General features: G+C 41.3%; 1 protein-coding gene across 1 annotated transcript in view; it reads right to left on the reverse strand.

Moving 5' to 3' along the window:
- Positions 1 to 8,766, reverse strand: part of ERICH6B (glutamate rich 6B) — a 329,007-nt gene extending 320,241 nt beyond the window's left edge. Inside the window, exon 1 of the mRNA XM_069760223.1 lies at positions 8,565 to 8,766. The gene's annotated coding sequence lies outside the window, so the exon portion shown is untranslated. The remainder of the gene's footprint in view (positions 1 to 8,564) is intronic.
- Positions 8,767 to 17,751: the final 8,985 nt, after the last annotated feature.

Genomic DNA, 17,751 nt, shown 5'->3' on the forward strand with positions numbered 1-17,751 from the left:
CTCCTCCACCTCCTCTGCTGACCTCATAGACTGGCGGACTGGGGGTTGACAGTAAGTGGGGTCTACCACCTCGTCATCATCATCCTGTGTGTTCTCACACCCTTCGACCTCAGAGCCAACCTCTTCCTGCCCTGACCGAAAACTCAAGTTTTCGTTTCATCATCATCTTCCTCATTGTCTCCTCCAACAGGAGTTACAGTTTGGGAATGAGGGTCTACATTATGCTCAGAACCTTCTTCATCTGGGCCTGGTCCGACTCACAAAGATTCTGGGCATCAGTGCAGATCATTTCCTCATCTGGATTCACAGAAGCTCTGGAGCAGACCTCTGATTCCCAGGCTATAGTATGCGTAAACAGCTCTACAGACTCAACCATGTGTGTTACCCCATGCTCAGATGGGCAGCTGGAGACTTGGGAGCTGTGAGGAAGCAAGTGCGATTGGGGTGACAACTCTGAGGACTGGAGTAGTTGTGATGTTGAAGTTGACATGGAGGAGAGCCCACTTGAACGAGCACTTGATATCTGTTCAAGCACCTGCTGTTTTTGTGCCTCATCTGGAATTTTTGACGATGCTTGTAGCGATGGTCGTAAGAAAGGGATCATATCAGATTGTCCACGAAAAGAAGTAGACATCTTACTTTGGCTGGAAGATGGTCTTTCTTCTGCAGATGTTACTGTTGCTTTACCACTTACCCCACGGACACAACCTTTTTTCCCTTTCCAACACACCTATTCCGCTTTCCGCCAGCAACAGGCCTTTTGCCACTCATTTTAGTGCTTAACTAATTGGCAACTCTGTATCTGTAGTTGTTGGCACAACAACCGATGGATGAAAACCGAGCAGAACTAAGTGGCCAAACTGTGGTACTAGGCCCAAAACTATTAACTGGATTAGATGCAGTAAAAATAGGGATACACAGGCGGTATAGTTAGTTTCACAGGCAGGCTACTCTGCTGACGTGCAGACACTGCTCCTAGGCCCAAAAATATTACCTGGATTAGATGCAGTAAAAATTGAGATACACAGGCGGTATAGTTAGTTTCACAGGTGGGCTACTCTGCTGACGTACAGACACTGCTCCTAGGCCCAAAAAAATTAACTGGATTAGATGCAGTAAAAATAGAGATACACAAGCGGTGTAGTTAGTTTCACAGGCGGGCTACTCTTCTGACGTGCAGACACTGCTCCTAGGCCCAAATATATTAACTGGATTAGATGCAGTAAAAATTGAGATACACAGGCAGTATAGTTAGTTTCACAGGCGGGCTACTCTGCTGACGTGCAGTGTTATGATCCGGTGACCTTGGAGCTGCATGAGAACTTTCACTGGAGAAAGTGGCCACTATACTGACCGCAATCCTGAACTTAACACCACAACTAGAAGTAGCCGTGGAGTCTAGGGTATTGAAACTTGACCGTGATTTTATTCAAGAGGCGATAATCTATACAGGGTCTCAAGGAACCATCTTTTTTAGCAACAAAAAAGAACCCCGCTCCCAACGGTGAAGAAGATGGTCGAATATGCCCTTTCTCCAAAGACTCCTTAATAAAGCTCCGCATGGCGGTATGTTCAGGCACAGATAGATTAAAAAGTCGACCTTTAGGAAACTTACAGCCTGGAATCAAGTCAATAGCACAATCGCAGTCCCTGTGCGGTGGAAGAAAACTGGACATGGGCTCATCAAATACATCCTGAAAATCAGACAAAAACTCTGGAATTTCAGAAGGTGAAGAAGAGGAGATTGACATCAAAGGAACATCATTATGAACCCCCTGACAACCACAACTAGTCACAGACATGGACTTCCAGTCCAACACAGGATTATGTACCTGCAACCACTGAAAACCCAGCACGATAGCATCATGCAAATTATGCAACACCAGAAATCGACAATCTTCCTGATGGGCTGGCGCCATGCGCATGGTCACCTGTGTCCAAAACTGGGGCTTATTTCTAGCCAAGGGTGTAGCATCAATGCCCCTTAAAGGAATAGGGTTCTGCAAAGGCTGCAAGGGAAAACCACAACGCTTGGCAAACTCAAAATCCATTAAATTCAAGGCGGCGCCTGAATCCACAAATGCCATGACAGAAAATGATGACAATGAGCAGATCAAGGACACAGATAACAGAAATTTAGGTTGTACAGTACTGATGGTAATTGAACTGGCGATCCTCTTTGTCCGTTTAGGGCAGACAGAAATGACATGAGAAGCGTCGCCACAATAATAACACAACCTATTTTGACGTCTGAAACCTTGTCGTTCCGTTCTAGACAGAATTCTATCACATTGCATAGGCTCAGAAATTTGCTCTGAGGATAACGCCACAGCGCGCACAGTTCTGCGCTCCTGCAGGCGTCGGTCAATCTGAATGGCCAGAGACATAGAATCACTCAGACCGGAAGGCGTGGGAAACCCCACCATAACATCTTTAACGGATTCAGAAAGCCCCCTTCTGAAAATTGCCACCAAAGCATCATTATTCCATTTAGTCAACTCAGACCATTTTCTGAATTTCTGACAATACAATTCTGCCACCTCTTGACCCTGAGACAGGGCCAACAAGGTCTTCTCAGCTTGATCCACAGAATTAGGTTCATCATATAATAGTCCTAAAGCCTGAAAAAAGGAGTCAATATTAAGCAAAGCTGGATTACCAGATTCCAGGGAAAATACCCAATCCTGCGGGTCGCCACGCAGCAGGGAGATTACGATTTTTACCCGCTGAATGGAATCACCAGAGGATCGAGGTCTCAGGTCAAAAAACAGTTTACAGTTATTTTTAAAACTCAAAAATTTAGACCTGTCACCAGAAAACAAATCAGGAGTAGGAATCTTCGGTTTTAAAGCAGGAGTCTGAACAATATAATCAGAAATACCTTGCACCCTAGCAGGAAGCTGGTCTACATGAGAAGCTAATTCCTGAACATTCATGCTTGCACCAGGCTCCTCAGCCACCCAGATATTAAGAGGGAAGAGAACACAAAACAGACTGGAGAAAAAAAAATCACTCAAGAGCTTCCTTTCCTTCTTCTGAGATGCATTTAACTAATTGTTGGCAAGTTGTACTGTTATGATCCGGTGACCTTGGAGCTGCATGAGAACTTTCACTGGAGAAAGTGGCCACTATACTGACCGCAATCCTGAACTTAACACCACAACTAGAAGTAGCCGTGGAGTGTACCTAACACACCTAGACACCTCATCACAGCCGTAGGACTAAATACCCCTAAAGATGGAAATTGGAATACTATCTTGCCTCAGAGAAAATCCCCAAAGGATAGACAGCCCCCCACCAATATTGGTGGTGAGTCGGAGAGGAAAAAACATACACAGGCAGAAAAACAGTATTTAGCACAGGAGGCCACTCTAGCTAGATAGGACAGGATAGGACAGAGTTCTGTGCGGTCAGTATTAAAACCCTTCAAAACATCCACAGCAAAATATACAAAAAACTTCCTACATCTAACTAAAAGATGTAGGAGCTTAAATCTACAACTCCAGTGAATCCTGCAATCAGAGCAGGAATAAAACTGAAACAAGCACACAGCAGTGTGCCACAGATACAAAAACCAAACACGTATCTTTGCTGAATTTGGCAGCAAGCAGGAGAAGCCAGAAAGTGATCCAACACTTCACAAGGAACATTGACAACTGGCAAGGGCTAAAGGATCCTGCACACCTAAATATCCCAGTCAGAATTGTAATCATCCGATACACCTGGCCAGGACTGCGAGTCAAAGACAACTGCATTCCCACCTACAACCACTGGAGGGAACCCAAGAGCAGAATTCACAACAGTGCAGACACTGCTCCTAGGCCCCAAACTATGAACTGGATTAGATGCAGTAAAAATTGAGATACACAGGCGGTGTAGTTAGTTTCACAGGCGGGCTACTCTGCTGACATGCAGACATTGCTCCTAGGCCCAAAACTATTAACTGGATTAGATGCAGTAAAAATTGAGATACACAGGCGGTATAGTCAGTTTCACAGGCGGGCTACTCTGCTGACGTGCAGACACTGCTCCTAGGCCCAAAACTATTAACTGGGTTAGATGCAGTGAAAATTGGGATACACAGGCGGTGTAGTTAGTTTCACAGGCGGGCTACTCTGCTGACGTGCAGACACTGCTCCTAGGCCCAAAACTATTAACTGGGTTAGATGCAGTTAAAATTGAGATACACAGGCAGTGTAGCTAGCTTCACAGGCGGGCTACTCAGATGACTATCAGACAATGCTACTAGCCCAAAAGTATTGGCTGAGCTAGATTACACCAAATGCTGTGACAAACGCTTGCTCAGCACTGGCACAGACCTGCCTGGCAAACAGTGCAATGAACTGCTGTAACCTACTCTGAAAAGGGCTGATATTACAACTAGTCCCAACTCCTCCCTACTCCCTAAACCTATCTCTCTGAAAATTCGCTCCAAAAAACACTCTTAGGCTACTTTCACACATCAGGTTTTCAGATTTTTGCCTTGTTGATTGATCCATGAAACAGATAGTTCATTGGTGAACATGGATGAAAAGTGCCTGTGTAATATCTCAGCCTTTTCTTTATCCTCTGTAATTATCTTGTTACTATCATCTTTTAAGGGGCTGATACCATCTATTTTCTTCTTTTTGACATTGATGTATTTATAAAAAATTTGGGGATTTATTTTAATGTCATTGGCAATTTGTTTCTCTGTAGATAACTTTGCTAGCTTGATTTCTTTTTTACATTTCTTATTTAGATCTTTATAGTCCTGAAATACTATTTCAGTTTTCTCGGCTTTCAAGATTTTGAATGCCCTTTGTTTTTGTCTTATTAAACGTTGTACTGTCCTATTTAGTCATAATGGTTTCTTTTTATTCCTTGACATTTTTATTACCAGAGGGTATAAGTTTTCTGCAGGAGTCTGGTAGTTTTTCGTAAATATGCCCCATTTATTTTCAGTATCCCCAGTTACCATAACTTGGTCCCAGTCCACATGATTAACCTCTTCCCTTAATTTGTTGAAATCAGCTTTCGTAAAGTTCTAAGTTTTGGAATTTCCCCTTTTGAATGCTTGATTGAAAATTACATTGAAATTTACCATGTTATGGTCACTGCTTCCCAAATGCTCCCTAACCTGTAGATCTGAAATTGTATCTGGTCTATGTGGAGTGCAGAATACTATATGGAGGACTATATGGGGCTCATTATGCTATACGGAAGGCTATGTGGGTCCATTATAATAGTTGGATGGCTATATGGGGGCCATTATAATATTTGGAGGGCTATGTGGGGACCATTATACTGTATGAAAGCATTTATACAGTGTGAAGGTCTGCATGGTATCCATTATACTGTGTGTGGAACATTATATTGTATGGAGGTCTAGGCCATTATACAGTGTGGAGCGGTGTGGGGCCTTTATACTGTATGTAAGCCCGTTATACTGCATGGAGGGCTGTGTGGAGGTCACAGTTGGGGGATCACACTGTGTTAGGGACACCATACTTTGACATGGAAGTTGAGATTGGGTATAGTAGTATACTATGCATGTGGAGGCTAATGTGGAGGAATTCAACATGGGAGTATCAGACTGTTTTGGGGGAATGTTTTCTATGTACGCCCCTGGATAGCATACTGACCATTGTTATTCAATTGGGCAATGCAGATTAATGATTTTGTTCTCTGACAGAATCCGTCTGTGAAAAAAAAATCACAGCATGCTGCAATTTCACTCTATATTTGACTGGGTGCAAGAAAAAAAATGGATGCCATACAACCCATTAGTATGGCATCTGACAATGAGACTGTTTTTTATGCACTCGTTTGACCCCAAACTTATTCCCCCATATACATGAACGTTCACCTTAGCCAAGCATTCAAAAAGGAGAGAGTGTGGCTTATCTGCCTGGAGAGCAGAAGAATCGAGTCTTTCAATTTAATTTGCCCGATCCTTATCTCTTCCAACATCTTTATTGGTGAAGAATTGACTGGCCTGCAAACACATAAATGGTCGTGAAATGCCAATTGGTGGGTTCAGCTGACTTTGAGCTATTGTGTATGGGGTTCTTTACACTCAAATAAATTCTTTACTCATTTGTTCAGTCACATACATTGATGATAAGGGGTTTCATAATCAAAGTTAATAATTTCCTCTCTTTATGTAGTTTGATACCATTATGCCCTCCTGATAACTAGTCAATCGGATCCTTGTTCAACTTCCTACGCATTTAGAGCACCATGGAGTTGTAGATGTCGAACTCCAGTTTTTTGTATTCTGGTAATGTTTTACTTGTTGAGAGAATGACCAGTAGGAAAAGATCGACCAGTGTTGGGTCACCTCTTACTAAGGACCTCAAAAGAAGCTACCATGGCTTCCTTTATGTTATGTACAGCACATGTTTTAATGAGACTAACCCTAACATGGAATGTCAATAGGAGTTACAATGGCTTCTTTGTAAAGTCTGAATGTAATACTACTCAGTTAATAAATTACACCTACACATAGTGGATCAAACCAGACTGTAGGGTTTACGAGGCCATATACGCTAATGTCCATATAATGTAAGACATTGGGGACATCAATATAGCTGCTGCAGAGGGCTATTTATAAAGAGACTTGGCATGGTGTTTCACTCCATATTGATATTTGTCCATGTTCCCATTCATAGAGTATTTGTTTCTTTGTGTTTGTTTTAATCCTGGAGGATTTGTCAGTAAGCGTTGCTTGCTGTGATTAACCCTTAATTATGCTTATGGTAGATTATATTGCTCAATAAGAAAAGCTCTACATAATGGACGTGAGGATTTTATGTATTATGTGTCATGTACCGGCTTTTAACATAGGTAGGGAGAAAAGAAGTTGAAAAAGCCAGACTAAATACGTTGTGGATGAGGACATGTAAAGAATAGCAAAACAGTAAGATTTTTAATCATTATTACGGCTAAGCAATTCTGTGTTTAGATTTTAACCCATTACTATATTCAGTAATACTCAGAATGTAAAGTCAAATGATCAACATGTGCAGCACAGAAACCTAGTACACAGACAAATTGACAAATTTACTATTCAGCCATTACAATCATTATTACAATATGTCTGGCTTAACTCTTGGGCTTGGTTCACACCACGTCTTGGACCCTGTTTTGGGTCACATAGAGTCCAAAGTTTCATATTTTGGACTTCTTATGGATTATTGAATTCCAAAGTTTCATATTTTGGACTGCATCTGGATGATTGAAGTCAACGACTATGTCTAGGAAATACCTGAAAAGTTCAGTTGCTCTCCTGCATTATACTCTGTAAGGAATTGTATCAGGAAGATATTCTCAACCACCACTACAGCACAGTACACTAAGAATTAAAGGGAACCTGTCACCCCCAAAATCGAAGATGAGCTAAGCCCACCAGCATCAGGGACTTATCTACAGCATTCTGTAATGATGTAAAGTCTGCTTAATAATGTATAATTAAGAGAAGATCAGCAGCTGATGGAGGTGCAAGTGACAAGACAGTTCCATCAGCAGCCTCTAGTTAACCTCTTCACAACAGGGCCAATTTCTGTTTTTGCGTTTTCATTTTTTCCTCCCCTTCTTCCCAGAACAATAACTCTTATTTTTATGTCTACATGGACATATGAGGGCTTATTTTTTCCGTTACGTTACGAGTTGTACTTTTGAATGACAGCATTCATTTTGCCACAGCGGCCCAGTGTTTCAGAGACAAACATACATGGCTGTGATCATATAGCCAATGGCAGATACATGCTGTCCACAACTTGGGCACCATGTATCAGCTGACGGGTACCCTTTAAAGAATGTGCCAATTAGCAGTATATTATGTAAGGACAGTCATTTATCCTTTTAAGGAGTTCTTCACTTTTATCAAAGCAGACCCCAAAGGCTTGTCTGCATGTAGAATAACAAAATGAAATGGTATTCAACCACAACCATTTCAATACTGGCCACTGCTCCTGTCTCTATATTTTGGCTGCAGCGGTGACATCACATTAACTTCGTGCATCACCGATGCAGCCAATCAATGAGCTCAGTGACTTTGCCAATATAGACATCATGATGTGCTCAGTGATTGGCTGCAATGGTGATGTGCGCTGTTCACATGATGTCACCACTGCAGCCAAAACATAGAGACTGGAGCAGTGGTTTAGAGTCCATGCAGGAATTGCAGAAGGTGAGTATCATCTGATTGTGTTATTTTACATACTTGCAGTTGATTGGGGTCCACTTTGCAAACATTAAAAAACCCTTTAACCCGCAGCATCTAAAATTATGCTGCAGATTTTGCATTGATGAGAGATATTTTTTTTCTTTCAGTATATTTCCCTACTGTGTAATCACTATATTGTCCATGACATGTGCCTGTGAAATAATTGATAATCTCTTTCTTTAACTTTCAACAGGTACAGGCACTAGTCTCAAACCAACACTAAAACTTCAGAAAAGTGAAATCGCCATGATGTCTTATTAGCAATCATTTACATTAGCGCCTCTGCCAGCATTACCCTAAAAGTGCTCTGATTTTATCAGCGGTAATGGAATAAGAATAGTAAAATCACTTTCACCTGACTTGATTCTCTGCATGATTCCTGGTCTCTTCACCCTTCCTGTGCTTGTGGAAGTTTCCTTTGGTCTTATTATCCTAGTATGTTCTCGCCTCTCAGCTCGTGTTGTGTGTCCTGTCCCCATGACAACCAAGTCAGTCTCTCCAGATTGCTGCGCCTTTCCATGCCAGAGCAGTCCGTCCTGCCTGTCTGCTATAACTCCAAAGAACACATACGCTCTCATGCTCCTTATTGCAATGTAATATCTGTTAGTCACAAATTAGTTTTACATTGGTTGCAAGCAGTAACGATTTTAGAGAAATTAGAAGGTTTATAAAAAAAAAATAATTGTAACAACCAATGCACCTTATCTCTTTCACCCGGTGTCGCCAGTTTTCACCTTCATGACCAGGCCAAATTTTCCAATTCTGAGGAGTGTCACTTTATGAGGTAATAAACTCTGGAATACGTCAACGGGTCCCAGTGATTTTGAGATTGTTTTTTACAACAATTTTTGACACAATGTACTTTAGAGTTGATTTTTTTTTTTTTTGCGTTTATTTGTGAAAATATCATAAATTTGGAGAAAATTGTGAAAATTTCGCAATTTTCAAACAAGAGAGTTACATCACACAAAATAGATAATAAATAACATTTCCCACCATCATTTTTAAAACCTGTTTTTTTTTGTTATAAAGTTAAAAAGTGAAAAATGAACAATTTCTAATTTTTCCAACAAAATGAACAAATCCATTTTTTTAGGGACTACATCCCGTTTGAAGTGACTTTGAATGGCCTATGTGACAGAAAATACCCAAAAGTGACACCATTTTAAAAACTGCACCTCTCAGTTTTTCAAGCTGTTCAGACGATTCACAGGTTTTAAAGCAATGTGGAAGGAAAAAATGAAAATAAATTTTCCCACAAAAATGTTGCTTTAGCACCAAATTTTTCATTTTTCTGTCTACTGTAGAGTACACAGAACGGTAGTTGCACCATTTGACCTTGGAATGAAAAATTAACTAAAATAGATATTGGACCACATGTCATGTTTGTAGAGCCCCTGATGTACCTAAACAGGGGAACCCTCATAAGTGACCCCATTTTGGAAACTACACCCCTCAAGGAATTTATCTACAGGTAACATTTAAAAAAATGACATTTTTCTCACAAATATATTTCTTTAGCCCCAAATTTTTCATTTTCACAAGGGTAGCAGGAAAAAATTGACCCCAAAATTTTCTGTACAAGTCTTCCTGAGTATGTCGATGTGTAGTGAGAAACTACTGTTTGGACACACTGCTGAGCTATGAAAAGAAGGAGCAACGTTTTTGCGCGCAGACTTTGATAGAATGGTCTGGGGCACCATTTTACGTTTGTAGAGCCCTTGATGTGCCTAAATAGTGGAAACCTTCCACAAGTGACCCAATTTTGGAAACTACACCCTCAAGGAATTTATCTAGAGGTTTGGTGAGCACATTGAACCCGCAGGCGCTTCACAGAATTTTATATTGTTGAACGGTAAAAATAAAAACATGACATTTTTCCCACAAAAATGTTGCTTTAGCCCCAAATTTTCATTTTCACAAGGGTACATGGAGCACCCCCAGACACAGGGCCACAGGTTACTCGGTACCGGTCCTCTCTGTCTCACTTCTGGGGTTGTCACAGTGGCGGGACCCAGTCTGTGACCCTGCTAAGGGGCGTCCAATGAAAGGGTTGATGGTAGTTTGTCAAGAGTTCGTGACGCCACCTGTGGTATTCGGCCAGGGAGACCGACGCTGCTTGGGGTCCACTGGTGTGATGTGATGGCAGCTAGATGGTATACCTTCCCACAGGTGAACTATGTCCCCAGGGCTTCCCGATAATGTGGATAGCAATGGTGTGAGGTGCAGTCAATAACGAGGACACAGGGTTGCAGTCTCTTTACCGCTTTACTGAAGGCTTCAGGATCCTCAATCCAGAGCACTGTCAACAGGGCTGTCTGAGACTGGCTGGTCCGAAGGCACACCCAGAGTTCCCTTTGCGGGTGGAAATCAGTGCCTACCACTAGCGCCTGTGTGTTGTAGTGCTTCCCTGCTGAGCATTCGGGATAGTCCTCACAACTTCTGTTCTCGTTCTTTCTCGTTCTTTCTATTCTTCATCCCCCAGGTTTGTTATGGCTAGTACGCACCCTTTTGACGGGTAGGCTCGGAGCTATTCTGGGACCCTAGAGACGCCCCTCTCCACGGTTGCCCCCTATGTCTGCTTAGGTGATGTAAGGTAGACAGCCAACCTATAATTAACTGTCCTGCGGTATTTGAAGTAAGGCATAGAGTCAGTTTCTTCTTCGGTGTTCCGGTCACCGGCTACGCACCTCAGTAGGATGTTGCCGTTCTCGGGGCACGACTCCTACTGGCTCTCCTTTGTGCTTTGATCTCGTTTCTCACTGTCCACAATATCCTTCGCTTCGTGTCCTTTCTTTAGATGCCGCCGCAAGGTAGTGCAGGCACGGCTCTGTAACGATCTGTCCTTGTCGCTAGGTGCCTGCCAGGTTCCCACGCCTGACAGGGACCCCCCTGAATCTTCCCCGCAACACCCCCTGCCACGGGATATTGCCTGGACAAAACCCAGTCAGCTTCTCTCTACCTTCCTATCCAACCCCTAGTTTTACCAGTGTGAGGAGTGGCCTAATAAGTAAAACCTTTTGCTCCCCCTAGTGGCCGGAGTGTGAAGTGTAATGTGTGCTGGTGATACCTGGTCAGATGAACTCCTTTAGTGCCATCAAACGTACCATCACTCCCCTTAGCGGCAGAGCGACATTACTGCAACGACCAGGTCCCTCGGGCGCTGCATACACTTCAGAAAATCTAATATATAAAGCTGAATGTGTGTGTATGTGTGTGTGTGTATGTATGTATGTCCGGGTTTGGCATCTGCACCGTCGCAGCTACAGCCACAAAATTTTGCACAGTCACACGTCTGGACCCCGAGAGCGTCATAGGCTATGTTGTGAGGCGAAATTTTAACCCCGCGCATTCCAATTCACCAAAGAATTTTGCCCCTATCTACATAATGCGGAAAAAAGTGAAAGGAAAAGTGTTGGAGGCGTCGCAGCTACAGCCACAAAATTTTGCACAGTCACACGTCTGGACCCTTATAGCGTCATAGGCTATGTTGTGAGGTGAAATTTTAACCCCGCCTGTTCCAATTCACCAAACAATTTTGCCCCTATCTACATAATGTGGAAAAAGTGAAAGGAAAAGTGTTGGAGGCGTCGCAGCTACAGACACAAAATTTTGCACAGTCACACGTCTGGACCCCGAGAGCGTCATAGGCTATGTTGTGAGGTGAAATTTTAACCCCGCGCTTTCCAATTCACCAAACAATTTTGCCCCTATCTACATAATGGGGAAAAGTGAAAGGAAAAGTGTTGGAGGCAAATTGACAGCTGCCAGATGTGAACAAGGGGGACTTAAAGAGTGAGAGCGAGGTGGGGCCCCGACATGGGATACTCACGACACACGGGGATATGAACACACACACAAAATGCGCCACACACTACCACGTGCTTGAACACATATTACCCTCAGCACACATTTCACCACACATACACCAACCTCGCCACATAAAAGTCGAAACACAAAAGTCGCTGCTCAGAACTCGCCACCCGCAAAACTCGCCTCATGCAAAAACTAAGCTGACGCAAAACTCGCCACAAGTGCAAAACTCACCTCATGGAAAACTCGCCACACGCAAAACTTGCACACGCGGAAAAATTGCTACATGCACCAAAGTTGCAACACATGCAAAAGTTGCCTCACACAAAACTTGCACATACTCAAAAGGCACCACACATAAAACTTGCCATGCGCAAAACTCGCCAGGCGTAAAACTTGCTGCACACAACTTGCTACACTAACCTGTCACATGCAACTTGACACACAAAAAGTTGCTACACGCATGTCGCCACACAAAACTCATCTCACAAAAGTCGCTACATGCATGTCGCCACACGCAACTCAACACACAACTTGACATATGAAACTCGCCCTAAAACACACAAGAGTCTGGTATTATCCTTCAAAAATAAAAATCTGATTAATAAGCAGACAAACTAAAAGAGCAACAAATGTACCATATAGGAAATACGGCAGCTGTCAGTCACATGACCTGTCTATTATGTGTATGTGTGAGCTAATATATACTGCCTGGGGGAGGGCTTCCTGTTGGCTGGGGATTTATCAGGCTGCCAATTTAGCTTACAAATACTGAGTTAAAAATACTCAGCAAATAACTTGTGAACGAGGTCTAATACAGGAGGAGATGACACACAGGTATATACTATATACAGGAGAGATGACACACAGTTATATACTATATAGAGGAGATGACATACAGGTACATACTATATACATGAGGAGATGACATACAGGTATATACTATATACAGGAGGAGATGACACACAGGTATATACTATATACAGGAGCAGATGACCTACAGGTATATAGTATATACAGGAGATGACATACAGATATGTGCTATATATAGAAGATGACATACAGGTATATACTATATACAGGAGGAGATGACACACAGATATATACTATATACAGGGGAGATGACACACAGGTATATACTATATACAGGAGGAGATGACATACAGGTATATACTATATATAGAAGGAGATGACATACAGGTATATACTATATATAGGAGGAGATGACATACAGGTATATACTATATACAGGGGAGATGACACACAGCATTTATATACTATATATAGGGGAGATGACATACAGGTATATACTATATACAGGAGATGACATACAGGTGTATACTATATATAAGGGAGATGAAAAACATGTATATACTGAGGTGAAAATGAGAGGTGTGAGGTGAAAATGAAAAGGTGTGAGTGCAAAATGAGAGGAGTGAGGGAAAATAGTGGCGTGATTGGAAAATGACAGATGTGAGGTCGAAATGACAAGTGTTAGGGGGGAATGAGAGGAGTGAGGGAGAAAATGAGAGGTGTGAGGGAGAAAATGAGAGATGTGAGGGGGAAAATGAAAGATGTGATTGGGAAAATGAGAGGCGTAATGGGAAAATAAGAGAAGTGAGGTGCTATAACTAACCACAGATATTTACTATGCCCAGGCAACGCCGGGGTCTTCAGCTAGTGCATGATAAAATTTGTTGCGCAATTTCTCCTGTGTACGACAATACACCATATGTGGTCAAAACTAGGCACAGAGCAAAGCCAATGGGTGGCAAAGAAAAAAATAATTACACATTTATTCATTTATTACCACAAAAATGTTGTTTTAGCCCCAGATTTTAGATTTTCACACTGGGAAATTGATAAAAATTGCACCAAAATGTGATACACAGGTTCTACTGAACTTGGTAATACCTCATATGTGTCTGTGTAGTAATGCTTAGCCACACGTCAGACTCGGGAGTGAAGGAGCGCTATTTGACTTTTGGAGCACAAATTTCCTAGAATAGTTTTTGGACTTCATATACAGAGCACATAACTGTCAGAAGAGCTTAATCACCTTTCAAGCGACCCAATTTTGGGAATAATACCCTTTTGTGAATTTATCTACAGGCATAGTGATGATTTTGACTCTATTGTTGTTTTCCAGAAACAAACATCAATAGATGTAGCTGAGTGAAAATTACAAATCTGATGTTGTAGTGCCAAGTACATTGTAGTGCCCGTACATTGCGCCCAGTTTGTTCTTTTGGAGACACGCACCCCATAAATTAAGTGGGTTCTCATCACTACAGTACTGACCAACGTGGACGTTAAATGTGGCTTAGGCACCAGAGGATCAAAATGGTTGGGGACTTTTGGATTTGGGAGCTCAGAATTCACTGGATTTCTTATTGGGGGAGCCATTTCACTTTTCCGGAGCCTTTGTGTTACCAGTAACATGGAAGCCCCTTATATTTCCGTTAACAGAGGATGGACCTGAGTGTGAATTTTTTTTGTGGACGGGGTTGAAGCATTTACTACGAACATTTTGCATGATGTTTTGGATCATCTTTATTCTTTGCTGAATAAAAAATTAATTATATTGTGCTACTGTGTTAGCGAGAAAAATGTATGTAAATACTTTTTGCGCAGAAATGACAATAGCATTCTCGGAGTGATACATTTTTTTCTGGTTAGCCAAGAAAGGTATTTGCAAACTTTCAGAGCACAGAGGTGCCTTCTTCTAATGTGATTGCCCCACGTTAAAACATGCCTTAAAAGGCAGTTCATGCTTGGAAAACCCTTCAATGTGGCTGAAATACAACAATTCTGCAAAGATGAGTGGGCCAAAATGCCTCCAGAGCGACATAAAAGACTCATTGCTAGTTATCGCAAATGCTTGTCTGCAGTTATTGCTGTTAAGGATGGCTGAACCAGTTATTAGGTTTAGGGGGCAATCACTTTTTCACACAGAGCTTTGTAGATTTGGATTTATGTTTCCCTTAATAATAAAGATCTTAATTTAAAAATAGCATTTTGTGTTCACTTGTATTATCTTTGTCTAATATTTAATTTTGTTTGATGATCTGAAACATTTAAGTGTGGCAAACATGCAAAAGAATAGGAAATAAGGAAGGCGGAAAACACTTTTTCATACAACTGTACATTTTTTTGTCATTTTATTCTTTATTTTGTGATTTTAAAAAAATATTTTTACCATTTTGAAAAATGTACATTTTACTTTTTTACCTTGTCTCAGTATGGGCATTCAACTTTCACTGCCCTGATCGCTGATCTAATACTCTGCAATGGCTATTAATAATTTAGATAGGTCAAATGTGGTGATATATTCCCCTTAACCCCATCACGACTTTGTGATTTTCTGTTTTTGTGCTTTCGTTTTTTTGCTCTTTTTCTTCCAAGAGCCATAACTTTCTTATTTTTCCATCGATATACAGTTAGGTCCATATATATTTGGACAGAGACAACATTTTTCTAATTTTGGTTATAGACATTACCACAATGAATTTTAAGCAAAACAATTCAGATGCAGTTGAAGTTCAGACTTTCAGCTTTCATTTGAGGGTATCCATATTAAAATTGGATGAAGGGTTTAGGAGTTTCAGCTCCTTAACAAGTGCCACCCTGTTTTTAAAGGGACCAAAAGTAATTAGACAGATTCAATAATTTTAAATAAAATGTTCATTTTTAGTACTTCGTTGAAAACCCTTTGTGGGCAATGACTGCCTGAAGTCTTGGACTCATGGACATCACCAGACGCTGTGTTTCCTGCTTTTTGATGCTCTGCCAGGCCTTCACTGCTGTGGTTTTCAGTTGCTGTTTGTTTGTGGGCCTTTCTGTCTGAAGTTTAGTCTTTAACAAGTGAAATGCATGCTCAATTGGGTTAAGATCCAGTGACTGACTTGGCCATTCAAGAATATTCCACTTCTTTGCTTTAATAAACTCCTGGGTTGCTTTGACTTTATGTTTTGGATCATGGTCCATCTGTAGTATGAAACTGCGACCAATCAGTTTGGCTGCATTTGGCTGGATCTGAGCACACAGTATGTCTCTGAATACCTCAGAATTCATTCGGCTGCTTCTGTCCTGTGTCACATCATCAATAAACACTAGTGACCCAGTGCCACTGGCAGCCATGCATGCCTAAGCCATCACACTGCCTCCGCCGTGTTTTACAGATGATGTGGTATGCTTTGTGATCATGAGATGTACCTCGCCTTCGCCATACTTTTCTCTTTCCATCATTCTGGTAGAGGTTGATCTTGGCTTCATCTGTCCAAAAAATGTTCTTCCAGAACTTTGTTGGCTTGTTTAGATGTTTTTTTAGCAAAGTCCAGTCTAGCCTTTTTATTCTTGATGCTTATGAGTGGCTTGCACCGTGCAGTGAATCCTCTGTATTTACTTTCATGCAGTCTTCTCTTTATGGTAGATTTGGATATTGATACGCCGACCTCCTGGAGAGTGTTGGTCACTTGGTTGGCTGTTGTGAAGGGGTTTCTCTTCACCATGGAGATTATTCTGCGATCATCCACCACTGTTGTCTTCCGTGGGCACCCAGGTCTTTTTGCATTGATGAGTTCACCAGGCTTTCTTTCTTTCTCAGGATGTACCAAACTGTAGATTTTGCCACTCCTAATATTGTAGCAATTTCTCGGATGGGTTTTTTCTGTTTTCGCAGCTTAATGATGGCTTGTTTCACCTGCATGGAGTGCTCCTTTGACCGCATGTTTACTTCACAGCAAAACCTTCCAAATGCAAGCACCACACCTCAAATCAACTCCAGGCCTTTTATCTGCTTAATTGAGAATGACGTAATGAAGGGATTGCCCACACCTGTCCATGAAATAGCCTTGGAGTCAATTGTCCAATTACTTTTGGTCCCTTTAAAAACAGGGTGGCACATGTTAAGGAGCTGAAACTCCTAAACCCTTCATCCAATTTTAATGTGGATACCCTCAAATGAAAGCTGAAAGTCTGAACTTCAACTGCATCTGAATTGTTTTGTTTAAAATTCATTGTGGTAATGTCTATAACCAAAATTAGAAAAATGTTGTCTCTGTCCAAATGTATATGGACCTAACTGTAGCTGGACGGGGATTGTTTTTTGTGAGACAAATTGTACTTTAGAAAGATGATATTGATTTTACCATGTAGGGTACTGGAAAACATGCAAAGAAATCCAAGTGCGGTGAAATTACAAAAAAAGTGCAATTTCACAATTGGTTTTTGGGTTTTTCTTTACCATATTTACTAAATGGTAGAACTGACCTGGCATTATGATTTCTCAGGTCAATACGAGTATGTAGATACCAAACATGTATAGTTTTTTTTCATTTGAGTGGTGCAAAAAAATCCAAAGGAACAAAGATTTGCTCATTTTTCCATTTTCCAAGATCTGTGGCCCCTCCATTTTTTTGTGATCTAGGGCTTGGTGATAGCTTATTTTTTTGTGCCCAGAGCTGACATTTTTATTGATACCATTTTGGGGTAGAATTGATATTTGATCACCTGTTATTGCATTTTATTTCATTTTACCGATCTACATAATTTCCTTAGTATTTTGATAGACCGGACATTTATGAACACATCAATACCAAATATGTGTATTTTTTATTGGTTTTATTTTCAATGGAGTAAAAAGGGGGTGATTGGAACTTTTTGTTTATTTTCTCATGTTTTTTTAAACTTTTAAAAAAAAATCTTTACTGACGTCAATAGTTCCCTTT

The sequence above is a fragment of the Ranitomeya imitator genome, chromosome 3 (genome assembly GCF_032444005.1).
Source record: "Ranitomeya imitator isolate aRanImi1 chromosome 3, aRanImi1.pri, whole genome shotgun sequence".
NCBI lineage: Eukaryota > Metazoa > Chordata > Amphibia > Anura > Dendrobatidae > Ranitomeya > Ranitomeya imitator.